Source organism: Vulpes vulpes, chromosome X (genome assembly GCF_048418805.1).
Source record: "Vulpes vulpes isolate BD-2025 chromosome X, VulVul3, whole genome shotgun sequence".
NCBI lineage: Eukaryota > Metazoa > Chordata > Mammalia > Carnivora > Canidae > Vulpes > Vulpes vulpes.
In genome coordinates, this window is record NC_132796.1 from 97,947,526 (window position 1) to 97,957,058 (window position 9,533).

Consider the following 9,533-nt stretch of genomic DNA (forward strand, 5'->3'; position numbering starts at 1 on the left):
ACATTAATGACTGAGTAGACACTAGGAACCGAGACTAACTCCGAAGCCAATAGCCACACCATAAATTTCTATGAAATTCCTAGTGGTAGCTGTGGGCCCTTAATACCATTGCTTATCTTCTCAAAAGCCAGCCTGGGGCTGGGAAGGGAAATGAATATGTTGATCGGGTTTGGAGCCCAGGGTGTATTTTTTTAAGTTTTCCATTGGTTAGAGATTATCCTCCATCCACTTGCTGGTTGACACTTTAGCCAGTGGGGGGGGACCCGGGCACACTCCTGCCTCTGTTTAAGAGACCATAACCTTATCTTCACTCTTGCGCACAAAGCTGCCACCCTTGTCTCACCCACCCCCCAAATTGAAGCGCCCAATCAAGTGCCCCCAGGAAACGACCAATCCTCATCTACTTTCCCGGGACCCTCCTCAGTTCCTTGTGCACCCCGCAGCCCAGGAGTGATGCAAGCGACCCCATCCTTCAAAGGGGAGGGCAGGCGCTGGAACGTGCTATAAACGACGCCCACTCCCAGCCTCTCAAGCCCCCAAACGGATTCGATTGTTGTTTCGTGGAGCTTTTTTTTTTCTTTTCTTCCTCCGAACCTCCGAAGTGTTCTCCCTTCCCATTGGTCAAAGCTGCCCCTTGACGCCACCCTGGCCTTGCTCTCTGATTGGTCCATTCTGGATGTGCCCAAGCCTTTTTCCCAGGGTGTGGCGCCCCCCCCGCCCCCAACAGGGTTCTGACCCCTGGCTCCTCCCTCCCCCCCCAAGCCCCCCTCTCTGTTCCGAATGGTACCGCCCTGGCTCGGCTCCCCTATGGCCCAGGCCGCTGCCCTTAGGGCCCCCGGACGGGGCGGGGCACGCTGGGGACGGGCAGAGGGCGGTGGTGGCGCCTTCCTGCCGAGCCCGAGGCCGCCCCCGCCACCCTCCTCTAGCCCTCGTAGGTCCCACTTTCCCCTGGGCAGTTTTCGTCCTGCCTTGGGAGCCCCGTCCCGTCTGTGCGGGCCTCCAGTGTGGTCTTTTGGTCATCCCGATCAGCAGTGTTAAATCCCTGCCCTCTGCGCTCCACGCACGCCCATCCGCCTCCACCCTCGGGTTCGCGCAGCACTCCCTTTCCCCGAGTCTGCTCACCCTTCTCCCGAGCCTGCCATAGCCCCGGCCCCCCTTCCTCGAGGACTGTCCATCCCCAGGATCCCCCTCCCTGCGTGTGGCCGTTCCTCCCAACGGCCTCCCCTTCGTGGCCTCCCCTCCCCTCCGTGGCCAGCGTGGTGGAGCACTCCCGGCCCACCCCCCCTTTCTCCGTACCCCCGCACTCCCTTCTTATGTTGTCCCTTCACGTCCCTAAGTCCCTCCCACACCATGGCCCCCCCACACTCATACCCCTCCCTCGGAGGCGTCCCCCAGCGCCCCTCCCCTATCCCCGCTTGTCTATGCCCCTCCCACCCACCCCGTCCTTTTGTCTCCTCTTTGGTCTCTAAGTCCCCCGCCCCTCCCTCACTCCCGCCCTCGCTCCCCGCGAGCACGCTCTTATCTTCCCCAGGTCCCAGCGCCCCGCCCCCTGGCCGCGCCCCGCCGGCCCCCTCCTTCTCGCGGCCCCATCTCCGCCCTCCGCGCTCCGCCCTCCCCCCCGCAGCTCCGGCCCGCCAGCCGGCAGTCCTCCCGGGTTCCCTGCTCGCTCCTCCCGCCGCCGCCGCCACCACCACCGCCACCGCCGCCGCTCCCCGACCCACCCTTCCCGGGCTGGTGGCTCGCGCTCCCGCTCGCTCCCCCCCACCCCCCGCACACGCGCTCCCTCCGCCCCGCCTCGCTCGCTCCCTCGCTCGCTCAGGCCGTGCGGTGGCACGGCCGGGAGCTGCACGCAGCCCGCCCTCGGGGGAGCCTCGGCGCCCTGGGGCCAGGGGCACCTCACGGGCAGGGACACGACCCCGGAGCGCGAACCCCGGCCAGGTCGCCCCTGCCCAGCCCAGCGTGGCCCGCGGAAGCCGCCCGGCTGCAGGCGCCCGTCGGAAGTGTTGGGGCGACGGGCGGGCCGCGGCGCCTCCCGCAGCCCAGGCCTCGCTGGAGCACCCGGTGAGACGCCGCGACCCCGGACCTCCGGGATGGTTTTACACGAGCCTCCTCCCGGCTCCCTCCCCAAATCTGTGTCACCAGAATGCGACACGAGGGTAGAGGAACGGCGGGGGGGTGGGGGGAGTGGCTGTCCCGAAAATTCCGCGAGAGACCTCACTCAGCGGCGGACCGAGAGGCCGGGCGGGGCGAGGGCGTGTGACACGACAGGCCACCCAGGCAGAGGCCGAGCGCCTCGCCCCCACCCACCCACCCCCGCGACCGATCCGGCCCGGGTCTCCCCCCACCACGCCGCACAGAGCGATGTTGCCTCTGGCCCTTTGTACTGACCCGCGTGGAGAACTGGCAAAAACCCCTCCATCCGGGTTTTGGGGACGCGGCTCAAGTGGACAGAAAACCCAGCCATGTGCCCATAGATACTTCAAAAAAATACCTGTTCCTTGATGCCCAAGTTGACCATGTTTCCTCTCCTGAACCTCTTCTAAGTCCTCGCTTAGTCTTAGGTATTTAGCCACCAGACTAGAAGCTCTTTGAAGGGGGCCCTGTTAGTCACTGTGGTTCAATCAATGGATCCCTTGTGACTGGCAGACAAGTGTATGTGTTAACCACTGGCCTTTGGGATCTGTGTCATTATTGTGTGCCTTAAGGTTGTAAACTTGGGAGGGCCAGGACGGGGTAGGGATTATTAGCTCGTGTCAGGCACAGCATGATGCCCAAAGAGATGGGCCATGAATGTTTTTTGACTGATGAAGCTAATTATGCAGGAGGCAGATGCTTACCTCCTCCTGATCCCCAGAGCTCCCAGTTCCAGAACTGGATGTCCTGAGTGAGGAAGAAACTAAGGAGCTGCCTTAGCTCATTCCCACTCTGAGGCTAATTTGCTGGGGCCAGATCCCCTCGCACTCACTATCAGGACACATTGGGTGATGTGACTTTCCAGTACTGGGAGTGGGTTTGCACGGAGTCATAAACTCTCCACTGTAACTTCCATCACTTTGCAACTGGATCTGGAAGGAAGGAAGTAGCCAGTTTTTTTCTCAGTGTGAAGCAAACAGGTCCCATATATGGATCAAACCTGTAGTTCTTCATCCATTTACCCTAAGGCCAAGCTAAACCCCAATCTATCAGAGGCAGAAGGCTACAAACAACTGGACACCAGCAAGAGCAGTTAACTCCAGGGAAGGAGGGACAGTGCAAGTGCAAGACTCACTCTGGACTTTGCAGTGGCTCATTTGTAACCTGGTTGCTTTAGAGTCATTCCAGCTCCCTGCCCACTTCACACCCTGTTCCCAGGCAGACAGGTCCTCTCTGTCTCTACTCAGCCCTTACACCATCTTCACCCAAGCCAGCCTGCTCTAAATGGACATGGTCAGTGATCCAAGCAGAAACTGAAACAGTAACAATTGGACAGTGTCAAGAGACTCGGGCAGAGATGCCTCGGAGCGCCCGGCCTCCTCCTCTGCCTTGGCACAGATGTTCTTATTGTCCTGGAAAGAAATAGGAAATACCCTCCCCAAGCATGAAAGGGGGGGTGCTCCAGGGCATAGCCCCCAAGAACAGAGTTGCCCGCCCAGCCCAGCCTTTCTGCCTCCTAATTATTCAGAATAGGACTGTCACCATTCCTCTTCCTCATCCTAGCCAAGGCTGGATCCCTGGGCCATTTGTCCCCCTCACAAGGAAATTAAGGGGAGTGGGACTAGAGCTGCATGAAAAGATTACTAAAATCTGGGTAGTTCTCTTTAGGGACCGTTAGCACATCAAAATACATATTTGGAAAATGCTCACAATTAACACTGGGAGCAAAACAGTAAACACAGTGTCACTTTGCCAGGCTCAACAGTTTTGTTTTGTTTTGTTTTGTTTAAATGCTAATGGCCTCAAATGGGGAGCAGCATCCATCAGTTAAATAAACAAGCCATTAGACTGAGACTAGAAGTGTCAACACATGACTAATCTACTAATTGTGAGCTGGTGAGGAACAAGGCAGCAAAGCATGCTGGAGACTGTGGAGTGAGCAGCTAAAACACACAGTATGTGGGCTTAGAGCTGGTAAGATCCGAGTTTGAGTCCTGCCTCTACACAGTTGATAGCTGTGTGGCCTTCTGTTTCTTATTCTGTACAATGGGGACACTCGCAGGCCTGTTGGGGGGATGAACTGCTATACTACAAGTCAAGTTCTTGCTACTGAGCCTGCCACATTGTAAGTGTTCGATGCCTATTAGCCATTATTGATAACAAAAAGTACCTAGCAAGTGGTAGGCATTCAATACAGATGGAAATGAAATGACTTATGGTTGCTAGGTATTAGCCACAAAAGGTGAATGTAGATCCCTAGTGAGGACCCCTGGTGTCCCCACACCCTCCCAAACACAACTGGCAAAGGGATGCTTTGGGTTGGTGAATTCCAGCTTCTTAAGGCTATCCCTGTCACCTGTGTGCAATTAGTTCCAGCCCTTAAGGATCAATGTCCTGTCCCAGGGTTGCTGGATTCTGGGGCATTCTCTCCTGACACCTGCCTAAGAAGCTTGGGTTAAGCTGGCACTTGCAGGTGAAGACCAGCCTGGCAGCATCCTGGACATCCTTCCCCAGTCTGCCAGACCTGTCCTGTAAAGAGTATTCTGGGCTGTTTTTGACTGCCTCTCTCCTGTTGTGTGTGTAGACAGGTGGGAATCACAGTACTGAGAGGGGCCAGAGTGAAGATGAAGGAGGGTGGAGAGGGGTACACAGGACAACCAAGAGAGATAACCCTGACCTAGACAAAGTTGTTGGTCTTTGCTTCCTTGCCCCACCCTCTACTTTTGAAGCCACTGTCTTCCCCATCACCTGCTGAGAAGGTCATCCTCGGCCAAATGAAGTCTCCCTCTTCACTTAGCAGCCCTGTTCTCCACTGACACTCCCCTCTCCTCTTATCCCTTCCAGTTCAGAGTCTTGCTCTCCACCTGAAAGATTGGTAAGTTCTAGTTTAGATAAGCTTCTCCGCACAGGTAAAGAGTGAAGTAGACAGTGGCTTAACATGCCACCTCCTCCCTGGGTCTTGTAGCTGCGTAGTGGCCTTTTTAACTTGAAAAAAAAATCCTCAAGGTGCCTAGAAAAGAATGAAAACAGACCATGGGACTTTCTGGGCCTTCCACAGGCTGAGGTGGCTTGGGCGGAAGAAAACTTTCACCCTTCACTGTCCATCATGCTCTGTTCTGCCTGCTTGTACGTCCTGCCTTGAACTCAGGCCCCCAAGCAGACTACCCAGGCAGTCTGCTCTGCAGTTCTACATCTGGAGGACCCCCACCCCAGCAACCAGGTGAGTTCTCAAGCTCCATTCTCCATCATCTGCATCTCCCAGTGGAGCCCTGAAACAGGCCCCTTCCTGGTTCTGCACTTAACCAGGAAAGAGCAGGTTAACTTGATCAGTTAAGCCCTCTCCACACCTGCTTATTGACTGCTAAGGAGTTAAAATGTGTTCTCCCTCCTGCCACACCCAACTGGACTGCAGTCCTCAAAGCCTACCAGTCACGTTCTGTTCCAAAGTCTGTGCTGCTGGCACCTGTTCTCTGAGCCTGGACCACTATAACCAGCCCCCCCCCCCCTTCTCTGCAAATCAAATTCCCTTTCTCAAAGGACAGGCTGAACTGCCCCTGCCTCCAGGAAGTGGCCCACCGTGCAGCAGGTGAGGTCACTTTTCCCTCCAGCAGGGGTACAGGGTACCTCCTAGTCCTGTTTGAGGGCATCCTTGCACATTCTTCCTGACATAAAAATTAGTTGCTGGCTTGCTTCTCTCCTATGAGATAAAGTAACCTTCTCCTGGACAAGAAATGCCTCTGCTTCCTTTTATAGTTTGGATCTCCAAGCTACACAAAGAAAAGGATCATCCAGCTGAAACCCCATCACCTGGATTCCACAGCTGTCAAGATTTTGCCACACTTCTGCTTCATGTTTGTGCCCCACACACACACAAATGGTCCCTGTACTGCCTGGCACAGCACTTTCAAGGGGGCTGGGACCTGTTGGGAAATGGGAATCCAGGTTTGCAGGGCAAGCTCTGGGACTGACAGGGGCTGGAAGAATGGGCAACTATTATAAAAAGTTGTCCCTGCTCAAGTACCTGTTTTGAACCGGGCGCTTTACAGTTTATCTCATTGCACCCTCACCCCAACCTTATAGGGTAGGTACTGTGACCCCCATTTTACAGATGAGGAAATGAGGCTCAGGGAGGTGAAGGGTCCCCCCCAGACGGGCAGTGACAGAGCTGGGATTTGAATCCAAGTCCTGTGCCACTCTCACTGTGCCCTGCAGCCTCCCTCAAAGGGTGCCAAACGGGCTGCCACCTGCTCTGCTTCAGTTTTACAGAGTACAAGACATGCTTTGTGTGTGCCCTTACAGAGTAGTATGCGTGCACACACGCACGCACACCCACGCAGCGAGCCGCATGTTCACAGTAGGATTGTAAAATAATACACTGAGTTTTATCTGTGGGATCTGTCTGCTCATTTTAGAAGTCACCCTTTAGACCTGCAAGCATGGAGGGGGGAGTGTGAGGGGACAGAGGGCTGAGCCCTGTGTGTGTGTGTGTGTGTGTGTGTGTGTGTGTGTGTTGCCCAGGAGTTGAGGGAATTTAGGAAGCCTCCCCCACAGTCTCAGTCTCCTGGGACTGTCCTTCTCAAAAGGGAAACAAAGTCTCTTTCCTGCTCCCACCAGTACAGTACATTCTCTTCAGATCTCCACAATGACCTTGCAACCAGCACCCTCCTCTTCAGCCCTGCTGCCTCCCTCAACAAACATTGCTCTTTGCAGCCTTTGTTCTTTTACACAACCCCCCACCCCACATGGATGGCTTCACGGTGTTCCTCCAGCCTGGGCTATCCTCCCCCACCATTCTCCAAAACTAAATTCTCCAAGTCAAGCTTCAATACTCACCTCCTCCCAGAAGCCTTCCCTGATTCTGCATGTCTCTCATCAACATTTTCATCTGGTCTGTTTTTTTCTTTTTTTTCTTTTTCACCCGAATCTTGATGCTCTGCTCTTCTGCCTTGTTCTCTAGTTGTTTCTTGTAAGCTGTTTCCTTGACCACACTTTAAGCCCTGTGAGCTCACAGTTTCAGCTACAGAGAAATAAAGGAAAGTCTTTCAAGAAAGACACGTGGTCAGCTTCCTTTTTCTTCCCATGGTCCTCTTGCTTCCTCCATGTTGTTGCTTGGGTTTCCAGCTTTGCAGCCACTGGCATGTTCTCTACAAAGATCATGAGGTGTAAAGGAGATCCACGTGTTTACCTTGATCTCTCCTTTTTATTTTTTTCCTTCTTCTCTTTCATTTGCTCAGGTGGGTAGAGGGCTAACTGGGGTCCGAAAAGCCTTAAGCCACAGCAAATTCACCCTGAAGCTACTCTCTAACTTTGCAGGTCGTTTTTCCTAAGCATTTGTGGGAGGAAAAGCAAAATCTATTGGGCATGTTAATGCCTGCAACATTACCTCCCACTTCCCTCCCCTATATCTACTTCACCTCCCCCAGCTCCATTTCCTTACCCCCTTCCTGCAAAAAAAAAAAAAAAGAAAAGAAAAAAAAACACCCCACAAACAAAACAAAACAAAAACAACCTCTGCTACACACACAATTACAGCTAGAAAGACACAGCCCACTTTCCAGATTTCAGGAGCTCTGAGCAGGAAAGTGTTGGGAGGACAGGGTCCTGCAGACCCTGAAATGGGGCCACATCATGCCACCAAAGGAATTCTTTCCACTTAGCAAATTGCTGGGCATTGAGGGATCACCTTAATCTCTGAGCAGTGACAGTTGGGATAGGTCTCCCCTGCCAGGCCAGGGAGGATTGAGAGGCAAAGGTTGAGCTCCCTTCCCCCCCAATTTAAGCTGGGGGAGGGAGCAGGGGCGCAGAGTCCTGGCCCTTAGAAAGGTCTAAGCTAAATGCCCAGCCTTCCAGTGCCTGTCAGCAAAGGCACCAAAATTAACTGTAACTCTCTTACAGTTACCTCTGCTTCCCTCCCAGCTGAGCCTGGAACTAGAGATGCTGCAAGAATGTACCCAATTCTGCCTTGTGCATTCTTCTCTATTCCCAAGGTTATGCTGCCCATTGTACAGAAGGGCGGGGCTGGAGACTGAGGCACCGAGGGAGACGCGACTGGTCAAATTATCTCGTAGCAAGGGAAATTCCTTGCTAGCTTTGGCGACCTCTTTATCCCCGGGGGAGTCCCTGTCACCTCCGCTAGGGTTCCCAGCATCGAGGAGTTTTGGCAGAGCTTCTGGAAATGGAGGTGAAGAGGGGATGGTCCATTCCTTTCTGTCACTCGAGTTCCTTTAACCAGGCGTTACGGATCGCATCTTCTTTTCCCTCGATCTTTTCTGGCGCTCCTCCAGCAGCTCTCAACACTCCCCGCCCCTGGGCCCCGCCCCTGTTTCCCAAAGGCCTTTCAAGAACCGCCCCGTGCAGGGCCACTCCCTCCCCCGGGCTAACTTGAAGACCCAGGGGAAGGCTCTGGGCCTTCCTCTGCTGATCCAGCCTGTGGAGAGCCCCGATAGCCACATGGGCTAGCGAGAGAGCTGTTCTTAAGAGAAGCCAGACTCTCCCCAAGTGAGAAGCTAGCTCTGAGCATCCGCCCTTGGAGCCATGGACTTGCCCTTGCCCTTCTAGTTAAAAGGTCCCTGCACCTGCCTCTGCCTGCCTATAAGAAAGTGCCTCCCTTGACCTTTCAGGGGAGGAGGCTGTACAGATTTACATATATCCTGCGCGTCCCCCTTTGGAACATACAGATTTGGAGGATGGAAGATGGGGGGATGGGAGGGAGAAAAGGCTCCTTGTACAATGGAGATGTGTAGAATTCAGGCTCTGGCCAAGGTTGGGGAGATTGGCCCGTGTGTGGAGTTAGGGTGTCCGTGGGTGCCTGGATTAACCAGGAGAGGATTCAGCCTGTGGTCAGGGTTAGAACCAGGATTAGAAGTCAGGGCAATTGTCTCATCTTTGAGGCATCCTATTCAAGAATGTCCAGTCCCTGTCAGGAACTGGGTTTAACTGGGATCCCTTGTTCTAAGAGGCAGTGACAGGTCCCTAGAGTGGGCCTGGTGTCAAGCAAGTCACTTCCCCTCTTTGATCCTCAACTGCTTCATCTCAACAATTGAGGAATCAGTTTTAATCTCTAAGGTTCTATCTAGTTCTGAGAATGCACTACTTTGGGTCTGAGGGAATATTAAAAAAGCTGTTCTATTGATCTTGTAATGTTAAAAATAAGACAACATAAGGGAAAAGAATCTGAAAACATGCAAAGTACCAAAAAGAAATGAAATGCTGCTTTTCCTCCACTAAAAATATTATCAAAGTATCACATGTTCATTGTAGTCATTCTTAAAATACAGGAAACTATAAAGATCATAAAAATCACTTGTAATCCCACCACATAACTTACCATCATTAACATTCCAGTATTTTATTTATATTTATTATATATATTTAAGATTTTATTTATTTATTCATGAAAG

General features: G+C 53.4%; 1 long non-coding RNA gene across 1 annotated transcript; it reads left to right on the top strand.

Moving 5' to 3' along the window:
• The first annotated feature begins 1,979 nt into the window (after positions 1 to 1,979).
• Positions 1,980 to 6,973, top strand: LOC140596196 (uncharacterized). Its single transcript, XR_011998221.1, has 3 exons — positions 1,980 to 2,061; positions 5,192 to 5,353; positions 5,887 to 6,973. It is a non-coding gene; the product is annotated as an uncharacterized lncRNA (long non-coding RNA).
• Positions 6,974 to 9,533: the final 2,560 nt, after the last annotated feature.